At 40.4% G+C, this 22,387-nt stretch overlaps 1 long non-coding RNA gene across 7 annotated transcripts in view; it reads left to right on the top strand.

Moving 5' to 3' along the window:
* LOC142602131 (uncharacterized) overlaps window positions 1–22,387 on the top strand; it is a 194,375-nt gene that overhangs the window by 154,246 nt on the left and 17,742 nt on the right. For 3 of the 7 annotated variants that reach the window (XR_012835852.1, XR_012835841.1, XR_012835843.1), the window contains exons 4-5: window positions 1,885–2,205; window positions 14,806–14,996. This is a non-coding gene — a long non-coding RNA (uncharacterized LOC142602131). Of the gene's footprint in view, window positions 1–1,884; window positions 2,206–4,748; window positions 4,858–14,805; window positions 14,997–22,387 lie in introns of all 7 variants that reach the window. The other 4 variants (XR_012835844.1, XR_012835846.1, XR_012835845.1 and 1 more) reach the window with 4 other exon arrangements.

The raw sequence follows: 22,387 nt of genomic DNA on the forward strand, positions 1-22,387 counted from the left end.
ACACCGTTTCTAGTTCTTTATCTTCTAATTTACGGTTGCTACTTTGAAAAGTCAAGTAGAGAGCACTGAGTTATTGGAAAGCCTGTGTTCCACTGAAGTGTTAGGAAAGAATTAAAACAAAGATACTAAAATTATAATAATAGGTAGCTGAAATTTCAACACAGAACCTCAGACCCAAACATTCCCAAATGCCAGGGAAATACATAAGTGAATCCAGACTCACACATTATGATTTACCTCTTTTCGTGAATTGGGCAAACCAGTCCCCCCCTCGCCCCCATTTCTGGCTGCATCCGAACCTTTCGGTCAACATCTTTGATTTCACTGAAGTTTTCAATCTGTTGACAAATCTGAGCTTTGCAGCTTGCACCTATTTTTAATTTTTAATTCAATTATACTAACATTTCTAGGACTGCCACTTGGAAGAAATCACCCTTTGATTTCTAAATGGAGCCAAGTCAGCAAAAGACTCTCAATAAAGCAAAAGCTTTATTTAAGTGCCGGTAGCGGATGAATTTAGAGCTGTTCCATGTCACTTTTGCACAATTCGAGATCTGACTACAACCACGGTTTTCAGGCCTGTACGTACCCTCAGGATTGCTGGTGCTCTCTAAAGAACAAGAACAAGAAAAAAATGGCAGGAAAATGTCTTAGTCGAATGACACTTTTTAGGATGCTGAGTGGTTTGCAATCTGCTCGCGTAATAATGTTGATAATGATATTCAGTGTCTTTGCTTAAGCTTTTCTGTATTTATTATGCAAGCCTAAGAGGTCTGTCAAAAACGTAGCTAGAGATTGGACATGGAATCTGCAGCTGTTCAAACTTTTTACTCTCCGGCCACAATAGTTACTAAGGCACATTGAAAACTTGCTGTTGTGAGTGTACTATTAACACTTCAGGGTTGTGAAGCAACGTGAAAAACAGTCGCTGTTTCAGGCTTTTTCAGGAATATCGTGGAAAGGGATGGCTATATTCATCTGGTCCACCCATTCCTTAGCCAGTATTGTCATTTTATGTAGTGTTGTGAAATAAAAGTGCACTGCATGCATGTAACCCAGTTATGAATTTTCAGACTTTCACTCTGTTGTGGAAAATGCCAGGTAAAGGGGATTTTTGTCTTTTTTCAGTCAAAACTGCCACTGACTTCAAAATTCTCCTTGCAGACCCTTAGAGTTTTACTTGAACAAGAAAGAAGCACAAAGAGTAAAGGCAAGGCCATCAAGATGTTCTGGGATAATGATGGGGAGTCATTCCTGTGCCCCAGATGAAGGTTGCTACTGATGTTGAAGATTTAGATGTGCATCTTTATAACATTTTTAGGTCAATATCAAGTTAAAATGTATGTGAAAGTACACCGAAAAGAGAAGACTTGTTTGTGTCAGTCTATAATAATCCTTTAGACCTTCACCAGATTTCATTTGCTGATGTTTAAGAATCTCTTTCAGTTTACTTCTAAAGGATCCCTAAGTTTTATTGTATGCTCATACAAATTATGTATATATTATGCAACTCTACAACAACAGAGCATACCATGCAATTCTCTTTTACCACAGAATTATAGTCCCAGCTTTCAATACAGTGATAAGTATAGGTATGCAATAAATGCATGGGTAGCCACTGGATATGACCCAAATATCACCCAATAGTGTCAACTCCAAACAGTACAGAATGTGAAACAAAAGGGATTTGACCTCTCTGAGTGATGAAGGATGCTCTTTCTTTGTATTTTTTTTTCCTTTTTCTTTTTTGTAAGAAAACAGAGAACGTAAAGCTTTTGTCACAAGTTCTACTCCTGCCTGGCTTCTGGCAGTTCCTTTTGCTCACCTTTCTGCGATGCCAGGATCTACCTGAATTTGCCTCTCATTTCCCCCCTTTCCCTGTAGCAGGAGGTGATTAGATTTGATGTGTCTCCCCGGCTGAGCTCAACAGCAAAACTGTGGGACGCCGTGCCAGGATCAACTTGCAGGTAGGAAGAAGCAAGAGAGGAGTAGACTGGTGACCTGACTGCCTGTGCAATACCACACGGCCTGGGGAGGTGGGAAGGGAAACCACTGAAGGTGGCTTCAAACTGTCTCCTTTCGTGGCACGAAGCAGGGAGCGAAACCCGTGCTGGGCGACTCCGGTGAGAGCACAAGAGCAGACATGTGGGAGTGGAGCCACACCATCTGAAGAGCGCAACAACAAAGTCCTTGATGATAACCAAGGTATGTTACAACAATAATTACTTTGAACTGTGAACCATGGTTCAGAATATCTGTGTAGTTGTGAGGGAGTGAGGAACGAAACTGATTTTGTAACTGGAAAAGAAATTTTTGCTCTCATGCTTGTACAGGTTGTCAATGCAGAATTTGGTCCCATTTTATTACAGAGTATATGGAACCAACTGTTACAGTTTTTTTTCTTCTATCAGTATGTGCCTTTAGCTCTCCAAAACACCAGAAGAAGAAAAGCAGCCTTCTTGGGCCAAATCTATCTTGTCTTTATCATTATGAAATAGTCCCCTCAACTTCAATGCAATTACGCACAAGTGAGGCAAGCGTCCTCTGTCTCTTGCAACAAAAGGAATTGAAAGTACCCATGATTATTCCTTATGACATTGGCAAATCTGTAGGAAAATATCACATTTCTAATCTAAACTGAGCAAAGTGCTCTGAGGATGACAGTCAGATAACAAGGGAAACAAACTCAGGGAATCTTGTCCTGGCTTTTAAGTTGAATTTCTCTTCATCTGTGTTCATTCTGCTTTTAATTTGGTTTGTTTGCAAACTGAGCTTGTTCAGGAAGGCAAAGTGTTGATTAGCAGCCAATACTCATTTAATAATGGAACAAAATTAGTTTTGCAGTGAAGGAGAATTCACTTCAGAAAGAAACAGGAGTAACTTCTAAAGATTACATCAACCAAACAGGAAATGGAAACAGTCCCATGTGGTTTAGGTAGTTTTGATTGCAATGCCAAGGGTGTGAATTGCTGAACAGCTTTTGCTGGCTTGAGCTGTCCTTGGCTGTCCCCTTCCTCCTAACTGCTCCTAGGTGTCCGCTGCTGCCTGAGCCAGTCCCCTTCCATCTGGATCAAGCCCCTGAGCTGCATTACCGTGCCTCCAGGGCAGACATGGCTGGGGGAGAATTGCTAGCAGCTGCTTACGCTGCTTGATCATTACTGCCACCAAAACCCATCTGAGACAGCTGAAGAAGTATTTGCAATGTGTATTTACCAACAATTGCTAGACAGAATTTGTCTGCACAAAGCATTTGTCAAACAACTCTGAGCAGGAAATAAATTCAGAGAAATAGATGCTCTTTGTGGTGTGTGGATGGGTTTTGACCAAGGAAAGTGTACGTGCAGATTTGTATATTGTCTGATATGGCTAATCATGCTGCTGTAATATTAAATAAAGGCAGTGCAACTGTGAGATGTAGCAGGGTGGGGATTTTTGCTTGGGCCTATTCTGATGATGGATTATGTCAGTTAAACATTTTAGGAAACAGAAGTCACTTCTCTATAGGAACTTACCAGCAGTACTCCCAGCTAAACCACAGACGCTCGCTGTTTGAATGCATACCGATGCCTGCCTTGAGTGAATGACTTCTAAAAGCAGCATCACGTAAATGTGTCTGAATAAAATAAGAGCAGATCGGAAGCAGTTCCTGAGACTTAAGTCAATGACCTTTCTTGCTGTTGTCGTTTCCAAATGTTTGGCAGACTCTCCTCTGACCACTATATTTCATTTCCATGCACCCCTGTACTTCCCAGTTCCGGCCAGGAGCAGAAGCAGAAGTAATAAAATACCACAAGAAAAGCTATTCTTGTGATATTTCCGGTGCTACTGGATGCAGCACCAACAGGAAATCTCATGAGAAACACTGTTCCTTCGCAGTTTCCAGGCCCACTTTGGAAACCCAAGTGACTTGGTTGAAATAAACAGCAAATAAGCATCAGCGACCTTTGGTGAATAAAACTCGTCTCCCAGCATTTCTGGTTCAGCCCTCCCTACTCCCAAGGTGCACAAGCCTCGTGGCAGATGGCGGTCACAGAGAAGACGGTCCTTCACGGTCGGCTCAAAATAGTCTGAACCTGCATTTCCATCCAGTTATCCAACACGAAATTAAGCAAGCTGCCAGCATGTAGCCGTCTCTCTTCTAAAATGCACCAGTCTGACCTGAGAGCCCACCGTGCTTCAGGATTGCAGCCTCACGACCTGCACGCGTACAGGTGGAGCCAGGAGGCTGTCCCCCTCTCACTTCAGCCTGCGTGCCTGTGCTCCAGGAGGACTCCCAGTCTCCCAAGGGACTGAGGTGGTGGAAAGGGAAAAGAGCTCAGAAAAAAAAAAAAAAAAAAAGTTAAAACTGGCAGTCTCGCAGCCAGCTGATGCAGGAGCAGCTCACAGAAACCATCGCAACGTACACAATAAAAACCCATTAGTCTTAGGAGCGATCATACGATTCTCGTCTTTCCTTACCTGCTATTCCCCCCGCCCCTTGCTGCTTTTGTGTACTATGAACTGTAAGCAGGATGGGGAGGGAGCTGTGCCTAGTCATTCAGTTTGCCTAAAATGTTAGGTTTCGGGTGATAATTCAGTCAGTTTGGCCACGTGCTTGGAATTTTTAATACCGTTTCTAAGTACGAGAATTACCACCTAGGGATCAGACCTCAGCCCACAGAAAGGGACCTTTCCTTCGGCTTCACAGGGTGGCGAATCAGGTCCACAGTGATCTGCAGATCCTAAAACCTCCCTGAAATGTTTTGCAGAAGCTCTGCTGTTCAGCTTGCCGATGGACACACACGCTGTCAAAGATGATGACTCAGATGTAAACCCTTCCTGAAGTGTCGCTCTCAAGAACAAATGCCTTCCCTCTCGGTAACTGATACAATATTTCTGGCTCTCCAGCTGCAATACCAGATTGCGTTTGCAGTGTCACTTTGGCAGTTAAAAACCCTTGTCATAGTCATCTGCTTCAACACCAAGCGTCTAGTCCAACCGACTGTGGGCCTCTTTGTTTCCCTCACATGCAGCCAGGATGCAGGTTTCTAGTAATGTTTGATACTCGGGACATTTGGAGATGGAATGTAACCGCTTAAAACTGTTTGGTTTGTCACTTTTGGATTTGCTACATAAGGCTCTGTTAATACAAACGGGCCTGTTTATAATATTCATCAGACAGTGGAAGAAATTCCTCTGATGTCTGTATAATGCAGCGAGCAGACTCCTTGATTATTAACATACTGATTGTGTACTCTTATTTCAGATGTTAGCTCAGCATTGGGGAAAGAGAGCTGGGGAATAAAAAAATGTAAGACGCATGACATGCTTGGGATTTGGTCTGTGAGACTGGAAAAAATATTTACACGGTTAGATCGTGTTTTTGTGTCATTCTTTCCTTTTATGTAATATTTGGAGAAGCCGCTGAATTTTCAGTTCTTACCCAAATCAAGCCACACCTCTGAGCACTGGAGCAATCGTCGTAGGAGAGGGAATGGGAGCAACATGTCCCCATCCTTTCTTAATCCTTCCATTGATGTACTCATTAGTGTTGGCACAGCGATCGTCTGATGCATCTCATCCCTCCCCCAGCACTTCCTTAAGCTCGGCGTTTACATACGTGCCTAACTTCCAGCGCAGCGGCCGGGACGCTCAAAAGTTACGCCCGCGTGTGTCCCCAGACCCTGCTCCTGTTTGCGGTTGCTAGATACAGCGACCTCTCCCACCGCGTGTAGCTAACCAGATCTTCCTTGCCAGCCCTCAACACAAGCTGCAGAGTAAGGAATCCTGCAGCGCTTGATTGTGTGTGAAAACAGTCCCTCCGACATGCCACAGCAATCGACGTGCTTAATGTTCTCCGGCCAGCAATAACTTCGGTGGGTTCGGTTGCAGCATCCCGTCGCCAGTTCCTTACCCGTTTACGATACTTTCACTTATTAATAAGGCCTTTTTGATGCCTTAGTCATAGAAAATACAGCAGATACTTTTTGCATTACTCAGTGTTTTCATCTCTCGGGTATTATATCTTCTTTTAATTTACTGTTTGTTATTTTGGTGAAGGAACTTTCACTTTTGGTTAGTTCCAGAGCCCACCCTGGATATCTCCTGGACAGGCTGAAGTACATTAGATATGACATTAACTAGCATTAATGTGGAAATTTAGAATCCAAACAGAACTTGTCCTGTTGCCCAACAATGAGTCATTGTCCTTTTTCTCTTTTTAGCCAACAGCAGATTCAGAAGCTGTGAGACAGTTTCCTGCAGATAAGAGATAAATCGAAGGGAAACCTGGCAAAAAGATGATGGTCAAGCTGCAAGATATCATTTCCTCCAAAGCTCCTACATACTAATTAACCATTCCAAGCATATTTTCAACAGCATTTAGGGATTTCCTCATCAAAATAAACTTCCTCCCATGTTATCTTCATTTTTGACATCCGGTGGTATAGTCTGATATAAGAATCAGGGTTAAAAATTCCTACTATTGGGGTTTTTGTGTGTGTGTGTGTGTATATATGCACAAGCGCGCGCACACACACACTCGCATGATTGAAGCTTTGCCAGTATTACTTTGGAATTTTAATGCCTGATCCAAAGTCCTCTGTAGTCAGCAAGAGATTTTCTGTTAACTTCAATAGTAGCAGGATCGAGCCTCTGTCCTTCCGCATCCAGATTTTTTCATTTATGCCTTATGACTTGTTTATAACAAACTACAGATGGGCTTGAGTCATAAAGTTCGGAGTATTCGGTTTAGAGGTTTTGCTTTGGGCCCATCCCTTTAATGTACTGCTTATTCCAGACCTGCCTTTTAAAAGAAAAATATTGTCAGAATGAAAGTGTATGTGCAATAAACAAACTTCTCATTTCCTTCCCCTTAAGTTTTTTTCCTCTTTTGAAGCTGATTTCTTAACTGGACAATTAGTTTTAGGACTGCCATCGAACGCAAACTTGTCATACCTGATTTGCAATCTTTTCTGTTTCAAGTGCTATCAATTATTTTCTAACTAGATGCTCCTGTGGGATCAGCTGTCACTAAGAGCAAATTTGAACACAATGGGTTGCTTCCTATTTCCAAAAGAATCTGAAGATTGTCAAAGCTTGACAGGCAGCTCCAGTTTTAAGATGAAACAGATAAGTTAGGTTTCCCTGTTAGGCGCTTTTGAAGACAAGTAGATAAAGGAAGTATTGTTTCTAAAGAGGGGATGCCATTTATAGTGCAAATTCACTCTTATTAAGAACAAACTGCAGTTGCTTTAAACACACAGTCAACTACATTTACACTGCAAGAGGTAATAAAATACTTACGAGTCTTTGCAAATATTTCCGCAGACCCTGCACTTAGAAATTTGGCTTTTTTTTTTTTTTAAGTGAGAGACTAAGTAAACTGTTAAAAAAAAATCAGTAGATGGTATAATGTAACTGTTGTGTAGATCACATACACAAGGTGTTGATTTTATAACCAAATTCTCCAACAGCCAGCCAGAAGTTAAATTTATGTAGCTTTGTTTTTGAAGATGCTTTCATATATCATAAGCCTTGGTAATTACTTCTGTATGTTGCACGTGACGATCAAGTGCATGTTATTTTAGGCATGTCATAAGTGAGACGTGTTACAGCTTTTAGGTCTAAGGTAGCAGCAACTTTACTTTGTACTGTGCCACTTTTGTTTCGAGGTGGAAAGGTGCCGCTGAATCAATCCTTTGTGCAAAGAAATGTGAGAGTATCAATGAATGCGCACTTTAAAAAAAAAAAAAAAAAGATTATTTTGAGAGATGACACTAGATTAACGGTCCCAAGGTCTGAAGTTGTCCACAGGAGAGACTCACTGCGTGTGCTGGAAACACTCATTGCTTACCTCAGCAAAGAGAGTAGTCCTTCCAGTCCTTTTCTGTTTGCAAAGTCAGTCTTGGTCATTTCGTTGGCTATTGGGTCTGTCAACAAAGATACCATCTAGTGTCATTTTTTGGCTGGGTCTGTTGTGTGCCCTCACCCACTATGAAGAGGGTAAAGAACTTCTCCTTTGCAACACAAGGCAAAAACCGTAATTATTCAGGTGACTGATCAAACACCCAATGACTGCAAGAATTAATCACGTGCAAATATGTCTGCTTTTGTTATAAGCACCTTGCTGAATGAAAGACTCGATATGGTACATAGGAGGTCCTGAGCTTTCAGGCGCATGTATAAAAACTGTCTGAGAGAGACAGTAGTCTTCTTTGTCCCTCTAAAATCTGAAACAATCATAACAGGAAATACAAACGGCGAACGTGACCACTTGGGTTTGCCATTTGTAGTCAGTGTGATATCTTAAACTTTAATATTTTGAAAATTTTCAATTAACACCAACATCAAGGAAGAGAAAATTTCATTCAGAATCATTACAGCTGGGAAAACACCAAGGAACAGTAAATATCCTTAGACAGAGAAGTATTGTACAACCTGAGTATAGCTGCCACCACATTGATGGATTGTCCCCAGAGCAGATCAAAAGGAGGAATTTTGGCCACGAGGGCAATTCATGAGATCTACCAATGAAGAGAAGCAATGTTATTTCCACTTGCAAAATCATAGGGCTCCATTGCCACACTTTCACAATCACCAAATTAGAATCAGGTGTTAATTAGCACTTGTGTTTGGCAAGCTCAGTTTATTGAGAACATTTGCCTTGGTCAGACTTTTGATTATTTTGGCTCTGAAACCTGGTTTACATTGATTTAATCATTAGAATACCCTCTTCTAAGGCTTTCAAATGATGCAATTAAGTGCAAATACCACATCTCCTGCACAGCAACAGGGATCTGAACAGTTATGACAATCCAGTAGACAGCAGTAAGTGCAATTTTTTACTGTTTAACAAGGTCTAATTCTGCAGGAGAGCACGTGTCAAATATTAAAATAATATATCTTTTGCTTGCCCATTACCATACTTGTACATTGTAATAATTGCATATCTCTGTATCATACTAGGTGTCTTTGCTGAGTTTCTAAATGAAAAATAGAGCATTTATTGTATGGGAACATGACAGTCTGTATCCAATTTATAACTCCAGTCATAGATAGAGGCTGTGGCACAAATGTAACAACAAACACGTCAGCATCTGCAAGAATTACTCACCCATTCTTAAGCCATCTATTCATAAGTGAGACATTTAGGTTATTTCCTTTTAGAAGCTGTTCATCTACTTAACCGTGTATATTCTTCTACTTTGCAACAGCTTTGTGGCAGTTCAAGTATTTCAGAGAACTCATTTACACATTTTTGCCACATGCATTATTGTGCCATTTGAAACAATTTGCTAACAATTTAAAACTACATATTTTAATTAACTTCTTCCATTTCTAATGATCAGTACGAGGGTACAGAAGCAAATGAACAATGATGCTTTATCTGCAATGAAAAAAGCTTCCTTCTGCTGGGTGTAGTAGTAGGTGATAATTTAGTGTAGTCAAGTTTTTGCTATGAGTTGGATCAAACAGCAAACACTGTAGTAAAATTAAGAACATTTTGACTTCTAAAACTAGGCATCCATATATTCATTTTTACACTTCACTGATGCTTTTGACTTGGACAGGAAGGGCTTTTGTAACCTTCCCCACCTTGAGTAGTACCTTACTCTACAAGCATTGCCAGAGCTTCCAATAGACCTACTGAGAGTACTGTCCCACCGGAGTTGAGGTGTCAGAATCCAGCACTCTGTTTATAATTTCATTCCCATACGACTGAAGAAAAACACCCTAACAAAAGAAAGTAATCTCTCTAAGGAAAGCTAAATCTTTTTTTTTTTTTTTCCCCTACTCCTTGAATAGCTTTACAATGGTGATTTTTATCAGATGAGTCATCTGCCAGGTTTTATGAATTGGCGCTCATGTTATGGATCCATTAGGGGTTTGTACTTCTCTCCATGACAATGAAGTTGGAGAGAGTAATGAAGAGGCAGCTGCTTAGATCAAGTGGCAGTGTCTGTCCACTCCTAAGCCTGTAGCCAAAATCAACAGTGTGTCTTTACAGTTGATCTAGGGATGTTACAAAAATGGGATGTTTGCACTAATGACTTAGTCAAATACATCTGGAGCCTTTTTCCCTGAAGAAATGAAACTGATGTAATAACACAACACAGTCTCCTTATTATGTAAATCATGAGGCAGAAAGCTGAGGACGTTATTTAAAGAAAACTGAGGAAAGCTGGAGATTTGCTCAAGTAATTTCCCATTTTTACCCCATATGAGATCTTGCAGATGGCAGGAAGGAATAGAAAAAGCAGCAAGCCCCCTAGCTTCCAAATGTGAGACAATTCTCTTCTCACAATAAGATTTTACGCCACTGAAAACCTGGAGTTTTCTACAACAGAAGCATTTGGACACGTGAGTAAGAAAATCAAGCCAGACTTTATTTACACATCCGCTATGCTGAAAATAAAGGAATAATGTAGGTTGCCACTTGTGATGGGATTTTGGAGGCATGAATTGGATAAAGTGCTTAAAGACACACTCTGGTTTTGAGCCCAGGAAATCTCTATAGCTTGCAAATAGAAATTGCCTTCTTTTTACACTAACTGAAATTTGGATGCAGTGGAAAAGTGGGAAAGAATGAACTAGAATGTTTTCTATAATTTTTGGCTAATCGTGCAGGATTCATTTTTACTTCATATGAAGTTTGTGGTCAAAGTTCTGGTTTATTTCATTCAAGTCATTTGGGATTGTGATGTATTTTGGAATATTTTTCTTCCACAATTTGATTTTTCTATGCCAGTTGAAATGTACCAGCTACATATGAACGTAAAGCTTTATGGGTTGCTGCCTGTAGATGAAGAAAAATGAACCTTCATGCCATTCCCTCAGCACTTAGCAAAGCCAGGCCAATGCCCTGTCACAAAAAAACCCCTCAATAGCTTTACTCTTCTGGCACAACAGGATTTTCCTAGATAGATAAAGCAGATCTATACTTTATAGCAGATCTATGACAACATTTTTGAGGGCATGACTCAGACATGAAATTCTCTGGGGAGCGCTCACAGGGTTCGCCACACTCTGCTTGACTGTCAAGGCCCATCCTTTCACATTTCATGTGCTGCAGAGGAAGAGCTGTAGCAGGTCTCAGTGCATCACTGCTTGGTACACGACTGAAAGAGCTCAAATACCTCAGAGATGAGTTTATGTAAGGATTTACATAAATGAGAACAGAGAAGAGTTAAAGACTTAGAGGTTTACTATGTGCTCAGATGGCGCAGACGACCCATGACACCGCTCTACAACACTTACTGCCTTACCGAATTTGCAGAGGATGTTCTGTGGCTCATTCACAGTCTTATGGCAAGATTCCCTTGCATAAACAGAATGTGTACTGAAAGGCACCATCGCCTGCAGCTATATGGTACTTCCTTTGTAAACCTTATTGCTAGCCTTTGCTCTTAGGGTATTTTAATCTTTTCACCTCTGATGAGCCTGATCCATTTACGTAGATCTTTATTCTTGAATGTTTGTGTGGATTGCAATTAAAGTGTAAGTCAAGGAGGGCATTGGGGCTTTCAGATATTATTTTATTGGCTGTAACATAGACCAGGTTAGCAACCTTAATGAAATGATATTCTGCTGAAGACGGCAAAGTCCTTCTTCCCATGGATGCAAAATCCTTTCTCTGCAATGATGGGATCGGGGTTCAAGCAAGAACTTATTAGTTCTGAAATATGGAATGCATTTGCTCTTGGAACACATGTCCTTTTTATGCCCCTGGTTCATGAGCTGGTTGCAAAGCTACAAATTTGCTATAAAATTCCTTTTAAGGTGCAGTGCTGCTAGAAATTTGTAGAATAATAGAGATCCTTTCATCCTTTGTATTTAAGCATGCAATTTGCTTTAACAGGATCTGATCAACCATTAAAACCCACTCTGTGTTTTATGTGTTTAACAAAAAACATACTTGCACAAGTAAAATAGACTGCAGGCAAGGCTACAATATACCTATTTATGTTTAACATATAACAAGGTCTTGCAGAACTCCTTTCGTCCTGAGGGGCTTAACAGCTCTGTCCCAACACCACTAGTGGAAGGTGAAGCCCTTTAGAAGGAAAGCTGCAGCACAACTCACAGCTAATGTAACTCGTTTGTTTGTTAGGGCATTGGGTTGGCAGAACCGAAGTGGGGGTTCAACTCCTGCAAGAGGGATGCTCCATCGCAGTGCTTAAGTCATTTAAAGGTATCTGTGATCCTCTCCAGTTATCACCTGTCCTAGAATGCCAGCATTTTGCAACAGGAACTGTTTTCTCAGATAATGGCTAGTCAAGTGATCAGTTGAAGGGGTCTCACTCTAAGCTGAAATGCTTACTGGAGGATGAATCTTAGCCATGAGGGAAGTCTTAAAGTCCAGAAAGTTTTAAAGCTCAGGAGAGGATGCTAGCTTTTCAGAAACATTTGCGTGGAGTCTGTAATGTTGAATGTCTCTACTGTTGCTAATGTGGCACTGAGAAGAAAGAAGTTCTCAGTGTTCAAGGTTCATCTGAAAGACATGCAAGATTGACTAACTCTCACTTTTAAATTTGATTAGCCATAGAATTACAGGTTTTGCCATTTTTTCAATGAAGAGGCAAATGCAATTTTTCCTGTAGTCCTGTTTGTTTACTTAGATATGCAAAGTTTTATTTTCTTGAAGGCATCAAGCAACAAGGGAGAATATTTTGGCTTGTAGTTCAAAGGCTTTCTCACAGGTAGCACTTCGCTCAACAGGTCATTCACTTTGCTTTTCTCAAGATATTTTTTTTCTGTTGTTTCTTCTGGCTTTCTGTTCAGCTTTTTTTGTCCTTAATTCTCAATTGTTTTCTCTTGCTTTTTTTTTGCTTTTTTCCCCAAACCACAAAAAACCAATAACAACTAAATCTACTCAACCAACCAGTCTATATGTATGGCTTGGAGGCCCCATAGTTTCAACTATCAGATCCTGTGAAGGTAATTACAGAGTACCAGGAGGACATCATAAACATAAGCGTTAGTGGAAAACCAAGAAATTAATGCAAGAGATACTTCAAAGACATTTTCAGACTTGGAAACTAGGAACTGATAACTTATTCGATATCGTGTCCTCTGTATTTTTCTAGGAATTCTGTTTTCCTTGCTGTCATTAACATTCTAGAATGAAAGCATTAAAATGGATTTTTATTTTGGAAATGCAAAGATCAAAAAACAAATTTTATTTTGAAGATTCTTCTATGATGTGATGCATTTGCTGTATCAGAGATGAAGGTGAAAATTAAAAAGACTTATCAAAACTAAGAGTTACATTTCGATAACATGTCCATCCTTTTAAGTAATGGATGTTGTTTACTAAAGATTTCATGCATTCTTTCAAGGAAAAGCAGAGTTTAATTATGTTTTGTCTTTGAAATATTTTGTGACCACGAACAGCCCAACCTTGCCTAGTATTTCAGTGGATATAGCCAGAACTGTAACTCATTCAGTCACTACAATTTTTAAGATAATAGTAAAAAAACCCAAACTCTTATTTTTTACATGTATATATATTTAATGCTAAGGATTACATTTGTGTAACTAGTTTTAAGAGAATATTTTACCATGGCTGTCATGAAAAATAGCACATACCATATTTGTCTTCTTGTTCTTTTTCAAAGCCCAAATCTTTTGGCTGACCAAATGATCTCAAGACCTCTAAAATATTCTGTGATCTTTCTAATTGGATACACTGATGTCTGCTGGAAAACAGATGTGATCAACTGCAGTCATCTGTGAAGCTGTAACAAAATGCAGCATGTTTTTTTTTCAGGAAAACTTTATCAGTAACTCTACCTCCTTCCAAGGCATAGATGTAATCCATAAATATAAGAGTTGCCATTTGATGAGAAGGAGGAAATTCTATCTTAGTCAATGACAGGGAAAGTGAAATGTGGTCACCCAGAGTTCCTGCAATTCAAAGCCAACTCATGCCCACTTTAATTATTGTGATGTATGTTCCCGTTCAACTTTAATAAGACTGCTTGTACAAGTAAAGGATCTCAATTGCAAGGGTCACATTTGCTTCGCTTTTTCATCTCTAGTTTAGAGTAAGGAAACCTGCAGAAAGGACAAGGATCCTTTGAGAGAGCCATCTGTTCTTCTGACTCTGCCTCCCCCAGGAAGGATTAGCGCAAAGCCAGGGTGGTCAGTTTGGGTAGACCCCTGGATAGCGACTGAGTCGAAGGGGGAATAGACTGGCCTCGTATTGTCTTAAGAAGCTGAGGGACTCAAAGCCAACGCACAAGGTGTTTTTGGAGAGGACTGGATTAGCGTAAGACTGGATGGCAGAAACCACCAGATACCCACAGGAAGCCAGTGACACCAGATAGATCAGTCGAGGGGATGACTGCAACAATTGTTACATTTTCATGTGTTTTATTACTTGTAATTTTAGCTTTGATTTCACCACAGGTTTTTTAATCTCAATGGAATATCAGAAAGCAAAAATTTGACATAGCAAGGGAAGGGGGAATCGGGAACACAGATCTACAAAGGCCCGGGAAGTAGATTCATGGCTGAGTAAGTTGTGTGTGGGCACTGCAGGATTGGTGAGGATGGAGATTGTGGATGCTAATTATTTTGATTAGTGGAGGATTTGGTAGTTTCAAGAAGTGTAAAGAGTTTTGGTTTTGGTCCAGGCTCTTTAGAGTCTAAATGGCTTGAGATAGTCTGAGGCTTTGGCAACTGGTGATGGAGTTGCACTTGGGCCTCACCTCTGCTTTATATGTAAATGCTGAAGTTATCCACACAAAAGCTATATCTTCTGTGTTGACCTCTCTTTGGAAAACATTGTGTTTCAATCAGCTGCTCTATATCGTTGGGCAGGGTGAGGTCTGTCTGGGAGAGATCAGCCCCACAGCAGTGGGAGGGAGGCCATGCTGGTGACTCCTGCGGGGACCCCTCCTGGGAACGCTGACTTCGGGAACCACCACACTGCCTCTCTTCCCCGGCAGGATTTCAGCCTATTAAGAGGACTGACCCAGGTTGAAAACTCAGACGTTCATAAAACCATTAAGGTAGGTGACATCTTCAGGCATTATTTACCTGTGAGAGCGAGCAAAGGCATGTCTCGCTTTTATGTGAAAATCAAACTCCTGATGCCAGCACGTGGCTTTGGGAGCTGTGATTATAGCCAAGGACCAATAACGTATGTGCTTTTATCTGTTACTTTTTAGTACAAAGGTCTAGCAGCTATCTAGCTTACATAGATATGATGTTTCGGTACAAATTTATAATTAATTTTATTCACAGTAATAATGTCAATAATCAAAGTGAAATCAAAGACCAGTGAGAATCTGACCTTAGACTGTCATTTTTAGCCATCAGAAAGCTCATTCAGAACAAATTAAAAATTATAACAATAAATTAATGAAATAATGTTGTATCTTTTCAGAGGACATAGGCTCCCAGTTTTCATGAAAACTGCTCTGCAGCCAGCTGCTTCTGCAGCTGACATTTGCTTATTGAGCCAAATCCATATCTCAGGGCAGACCAGAGGGAATGTGTCTATTCTGGTTCCTGAGAAACAAAGCAGACAAGGGCTATTTCTAGTGGCCTTTCAGGTCCAGTGTGGGTGGCTGAGAACTTTGAATCAAAGTCCTCCCTTTCAAAATTGAACCCAGTGATATGAATTTTGTACAGGGCTCACAGACTTAAACCCAGTAAAAGAGGAAATTGAGACAGTTTGTGATGAAACAAGCAACTTCTCCGCCTCTTGGAATGAGAATATTATTGTCAAGAAATGGAAAAAGCAATAAAAACCAAACAAACTCAGAAGAATGAATTTAAATATTAGAGGGCACTAAAATCTAGGAAAAAATGTTTCTTCAAAACATTTTAATAGACTTCTGATAAACTAGGAAACACAAAAAAAGCTGTCAGCTTGGGCCAACAAACAAAAAAAAAATGCTGGCAGATGAGTGGAATGCTCGGTCTTTTTTTTTTCTTTACAAAATTATACAATAAAATCCAGCCAGTGTATGTGACTATGATATGGAGGAGGAGGGAAGGTGGGGAAGAAGGTTAAAGACTTTCAAACCTGGATGCTTAATTCTAGGTCTCTAAATCTGTATTTCTTATACAAATTATTTTGAGAGGTGCTTATACATCTCAGAACTCCTCCCCAAATCATTTAAGATTGAATTTGTCTTAAGATGATGTGTTTGAATGTTCTTTATTCAGTGAAGGGAAGCATCTAGAAACCTTTTCTTTTTTGAGTGGCTTTATTTCTGAATCCTTGTTTACCCTAAACAGGATCTGAAATGGTTTCTCGTGAACAGTAGAGGATGAAGGAGTAGAGAGTACCCTGTGTTTCTAAAAGGCAGTCTAATGATAAACAGCGATATATAGTTTTAATGCTAAAAGTGATATTATGTTACAATTTTAAAGCATTTTAAAAGTATATACAGTCTGCAAAGGAAGAGGGGGAAACCGATAGGTATTTCATTTTTTATCAAAGACTAGCCACTCATAAATTGCTGAACAATGGAAACTGCATGCAGTGGTAGCGCCTGGACTCAGAGTGAACCATAGCATTTCATAAACTTGTAGAGCTAGGCATAAAGTGCTACTATTGGGAGCCTGCCTCACCGAGTATCTGCTCACTTAAACCCCAGGGTAGAGGAGAAATTTTCATGGAGCTTATAGTGATTTATAATGGGAAGCATAGGCTTTTTCATAGACATTGTTCTCAGTGACAGTGTAAAGAAAGAGAGCACTAAATCTCTTCTCATCATAACTAATGATTAAGTCAGCAGCTTTTTTGGCGAATACAGAATGCCCTTCTACAAAAACAAAGTATTCTATTGTGATGTATTACATTTAAAAAACCCATAAGTATCCCATAAGGCTATTGCAATATTTTTAACTAGATCTTCCCTCTTTGTCACCATATTGAAATAAATGGAATGTGTCAGACTGAGTAATGCTCTTTCAATAAGTTTTTAGGAGCTCACTTAGAAGTTTGGCAAAATATAAAGAAACGAGGAAAACTTTCTCAGGATCCTCTATGGCCTGAATGAAAGATCGGTCCATTAAGGAGAAAAGCTTATGCTGATGCTGACACTAATAAATGGGACAGGGAAGGATATTTCTGCTTAGATTGGGCTACCTTGCTCCAAGTTTGCTGCCTCAAGTTGCCCTGTGAAATAAATCAGCCAGCTGAAGATGATTCATTGCGTTACAAAGTTCCCATCAATATAATAGGGAAATCAGTTTTGTGTGAGTGTTCAAATGTGAACCCATTTCATTGAACTGTGAACAGTTCAAATGTGAACTGTTAGGAGTCAAAGGGCCAGCAGTCGCTGAAAAATTAACTCCCCTGCATCCGCCGTTCAGACCTGGATTTGAACTACGGTACTAGGAACGCTTCTTCCTTCAGAGGGTATTTCTGTTATTCAGGCTGGATACTGAACTTGCTTTGGCATCATCCATTATTTGGAAGAAAATGCCATGATTTTGTTAGGCTGTTCCTTCACCAAATTTTTAGAAGGTGCACCTTAAGAATTAGATCTAACTTGGATTTTAAGCCTCTTTTTTAGGGAATATAAATACATTCTCTTTTATAAATATGTTCCCTAAGATATGTTATACATTGAAACACTTAAAAATACCTCCTCGGTGCTCCTCAGAAAAATTTGCAGTAGAACGGCAATGGCAAAGAAATGGTTTTAATCATTTTCCCTCACTAATGGTCAGACTTCAGGACTCCATTGATCTCCATGTTACAAGTGCTCTTTTTTAATACCGGCTGTCTTCCATTTTTTAGAAAAAAACCCAGATTAATGAGAATCCATTTTCAAGAGATTCTTCTTTTGTGACACTGATCCTACAGTGTGTTCTTATATTAGATAGCTTAAACATTTCTGAAGTGTTTGGAAATCTTGCCTAGTAAGTCCTTTTTACATCTCTGTAATACAGCCTTTCCTGAGTATCACGTCTGGGATCCTGGCCACGATTCACAAAAGTTACGGTTGGGTAAAGTGGGCCCTCCTCAGACTTAAGAATCCTTTGGTTTTCCTTCCCCCCTCCCCTTCTTTGCCTCACAAAGGTTCTAGTCAAGAGTGGGATAGAAGGAAATCCCATTAGAGCCTAATAATGCTGCTTCTTTCCAGAGGGAGTCACTACAAAGTAATTTATTTCTTCAGCGTGCAACTGCAGGTACTCATTTGTCAAAGGCTTGTGCACACTGGTGCTATGGCCTTCGTTATCCCAGGAACAAGGGACGGAGTTTATGGCCCCAAAAGCCTATTCCTACTGCCAGGCTAGCTCTGTTTATTCCTTCCTTACTGAAACATCACATACAAGTCCACAGGACATTCAAGGCTATGCTTATAACTGGAATTTGTACAATGTGTATAAGGTATGAAAAGCCACAGTTCTGTTGCTTTCCCATATAGGCACCAGTAAGAAGCTACAGGCGAGAGTACTGCTATCAGCTGCATTCCTTCCTCTCCTGACCCATGGGCAGCTCTAATTTTCAGACATGTTTTCCTTTCCCCCCTCTGCTTTTCTCTGTTGTTATGTCTTTCCCATCAAGGGAATTCACCCTCAAGTTCAGATCACACACACTTAGGAGATGCGGTAGAGAATCGGCCCTTTGTGAGCATGTGAAGGATGCTTTCCTTGACCTGTCAGAGAACATATTTTACTTGATGAGAAAGAATGCTGGGCCAAATTCCTCCCTACTGTAAGCAGACTGCTAGAAGCAGACTTACGTTAGGGATGAACATGGCCTACTTTGGCTGGCAGAAGGTCTCCGAAGCAGATGACACTTACTGCTTGCAATGTATTGGCTGCTTTTACTGCTCTTTTAAGTGATGGTGGGTGTTTATGCCAAACAATGCAAATAGGAAGTCATTTGTTTGTGAGGGCCTAATCCTGAAGCCCTTATTTGGTGTTTACTGAAGTTAAATTCAGCCTTTACTCAGATAAACTCCAGTTGAATTCACAAGGAGTTTGCTACAGTGAGGACAAGAAGAGGACTGTGGGAGCGTGCTGCTTGTTTTTGGCCAAAGAACAAAGATACTTCACGTTAAAAACACATACTGAAGAAAACAGAGGCGCACACAATTACTGCCTATATGCATGCGGCACTATACGTGTGCACACGGACACAATTGCACACTAATCAATACATTCATTTCTTATTAGAACATAATTACACATCCCAGGAGGCTGGAACAGAAAAGTCCCATTAACCCCTCATGCCCTTTTCAGCTTTCCTCTGCCTTTCCATCTAACAGACCTCTGTGTCACTCCACTCATTAGCACTTACTGTCTATGACATTGTTACATAAATAAGGATGTCGACCTGTCAGAATGGGTCACCCAATTCAAGGGTGATGATAAATATCTGTCCTTCTGAATTAGGCCAAAGACACCAGAGTACAGGACAGCTACTGTTGATTATTGGATAGTTAATGTATAGAGGACAAAAGGTGCTGAGGCCTGGTCACTTTTTGGATCATTAATATGGATTTAGGCCTATTGTTAAAAAAAAAAAAACACCACCACACACACACACACACAAAACTAGGTTAGCAAGAATATGCATAACTTTCAATTTGGGATAGAATGTATAGATGGCGGGTAGATTCACGGTGTTGAAGGTGTGGCCTTTACATAAATTGATGGTGCTTTTAGATAAGCAAACGAAAACAGTTTGTGCTCCCCCATGCTCACAAATGCAATGTAAGTAAAGGGAATGGTGGGGGCCTTTAAATAAGCAGAAATGACTCCAGGAAGGGGAATATGCAGTAAAGCAGCATTCAGGTCAGACGCTGCTGAGGCGTATCACACGGCTTGCACTGAAAACCATCAGTTATTGCCAAGACTCTGCTGAAACTCTGCTGTATTTTCAAAACACCTTTTTCTACTTAAATAATGAAGGGACTGGAGAGTATCTGTAACCCCAATTAATTCATTTAGCGATTACTATCTTTTTGCCTTAGTGACAGATTATTCCTTGCAGGTAGCACTTAAGTGTGACGCAACACACTGCTTTGATTTTAATAGCAGATAATGTAAAAATATCAAGGCAGTTTGTAGACAGAGGCTCTTGCCATGCCAAATAAGAATGAATTAAGACCCTTTTCCAAAAGACTCAATGCTGTAACTCACTGAAAAAGTTAAGTGCTGGGCAGGAACATCCCTTAGAATTTGTTTATCTAGAAGTCTAATCGCAGCACCCACGGCTTTCCCTGAATTTGATGTCCCGCAGGATCAGACTTCCGTATCACTGTCTAGAATTTATTACAATTTGCTCTGACTGGGAGCTCCTGTCTGGCAGGGACCTACGTGTCCTGTAAAGAAGTCAGTGTAAGTACAGCATGTCTTTGCAGAGTCTGGCCCCTCAGTTAGTGCTACTCCACTCGTTCCTCCCTCTGTGCGTTGCTGTATCCTTTACAGCCCTGCCACTGAGCTGCAAGAGATGTGGCTGCAGCATTCTTCTAGAGCAAGGCTCTGCCAGATGATGACACCAGCCCATGCGTCAATTCAGTAGCGCAAGGTAGCTGTAATTCCCTCCGCGTCTCCTTCTTCCTCATTTCCTCCACCCTCAGGGAGCAACTGTTGCAAGGAGTATCCCTGTTTTCCTGGCACACCGAGGTATGGAAAGGTTCTGCTAGTTATTGTAGTCAGAAATCTCAGTCTCACTGGTGGTGCCAGACAGCAGTCTTCTGAGCACAGGAGAATCAACAAATCAACTCGAGTTTGCTGAGACACTACGCCAGTCCTGAATTGCTGATTTGAGTGGAGACTGAGTTCTGAGGAACATTCACATCTTTATCCGGGTTCAGCTATGCAGATCTGGAAAAAGAAAATGCAGGCTGATCAGAAATAGAGATCCCTGCAGCTGCTGAATTTCCCTTGCTGGGGTAAGACTCTCTGCCAGCCCTTTGGGAAAGTGTATTGGTGTTGAATCAGTGTTGGCGCACAGGAAATCTGAGCAGATGTCGTTGTCCTTTGAGCTCTTCCTTTTCATTTGACAAATAAATGGCTCTTTAAAAAGGTATGAGGGAGAGAAGGAGCAGGAAGAAACAAGCCAGAATACTGTCCCATAACAGAAAGATTAAAAAAACTGGAAGGAAGGTACAATCTGCTCACTGGGTAAAGCACCTACCCGCATCTTCACGTTCAAACGCTGGAGTGTGGAGCTGTAGTAACCCCATCCCAGAGGTCTTTGGATTTCGGTGGTAGGGGAAATGTAAGTTTTCAAACCCTCTATGGTGAAAGCTGGTCTAATGTAGTCTAACGTAGTCCACTGTATCTTCTGCAAATATGGCAAGAGCTTTGTTAGGAATAGTAACAATACTCTCATGACACAGGTATTTTTGAGAGTTTTTGGCTAAAACACATCGATTTCTAGCAGCGTACACCAGCCTCTACAGCTTGACTTAAGGGACAAACTCTGGAGCTGGTCTACGGTGGCAGATTTATATCCTCAGTGAATGGGATCCACAAGGGAATGTCTAATGTATCCTGTACACGAGTTGCATATCAGCAAAAGATATCAAAAATATTTAGAAACACGCTGTTCCCAAATTTATTTTTTCCCCATTCAAACTGCAGTCACACATACCATTTTATTTCACTGCACTAGATTCTACAATTTTGTGATTATTATTGGTAAGATTCATACTTCTCCATGAAATGGATTTTTAGAATTAATTTTCCAGAACAGATTTGTCTGTGCATGAATCTGCAGATGTGTTTCTGCTGGACTATACGACGTTTTCTCTGCAGACTGAAGCCTTTGGGGTCTGAAAGGTGTAGAAAAAAAGAAAAGTCAACCTTTTGTATCATCATGACAACTAAAATTTGAAGATGTTTTGATCTGGGATTTCCTCGATGTATTTTCTAATATGTGTTGGAGGTGATGTTATAGGAAAGACAAGGTTATTGCATGGCTTGGAAGTGCACAGTGCAGTAAGATTGCTTGCTAATGCCTCTGCTGCTTCAAGGCATAGACCCGTCAGTGCAGATATCATCAGACATCCTCAGCGTTGGTACACCTATTCCATTATAATGACAGAATTGGTAGGCTGTGGGAAATACGTAAAACCATAATTCAGAAAAATACACTAAATTACATTATTTCTTTGTATTTGTTTATTTCCTAAATATTTCACAGAACCAGCGTGGCTGTATTAGCTTGATGCCCATTAGACACCAGGGGGAACCATGTCAAAATATAAATTAAAAAAATGAAAATATATTTCTTTCCTTTTTAAGGTTGATTGTAAAAAAACCTTGTGCATACACACATGCTACATTTATAAAAATAATTCCTAACACCCTCTAAAAAAGTCTAATCATAATATCTCAAATATGTGGCCAATATATATGGGATTATTTTGCAGCAGAGGGTTAAGCATATTGCTGGCAAAGAACTCCAGGACACGATGAT

Source organism: Balearica regulorum, chromosome 5 (genome assembly GCF_011004875.1).
Source record: "Balearica regulorum gibbericeps isolate bBalReg1 chromosome 5, bBalReg1.pri, whole genome shotgun sequence".
In the NCBI taxonomy this organism is placed as follows: Eukaryota; Metazoa; Chordata; class Aves; order Gruiformes; family Gruidae; genus Balearica; species Balearica regulorum.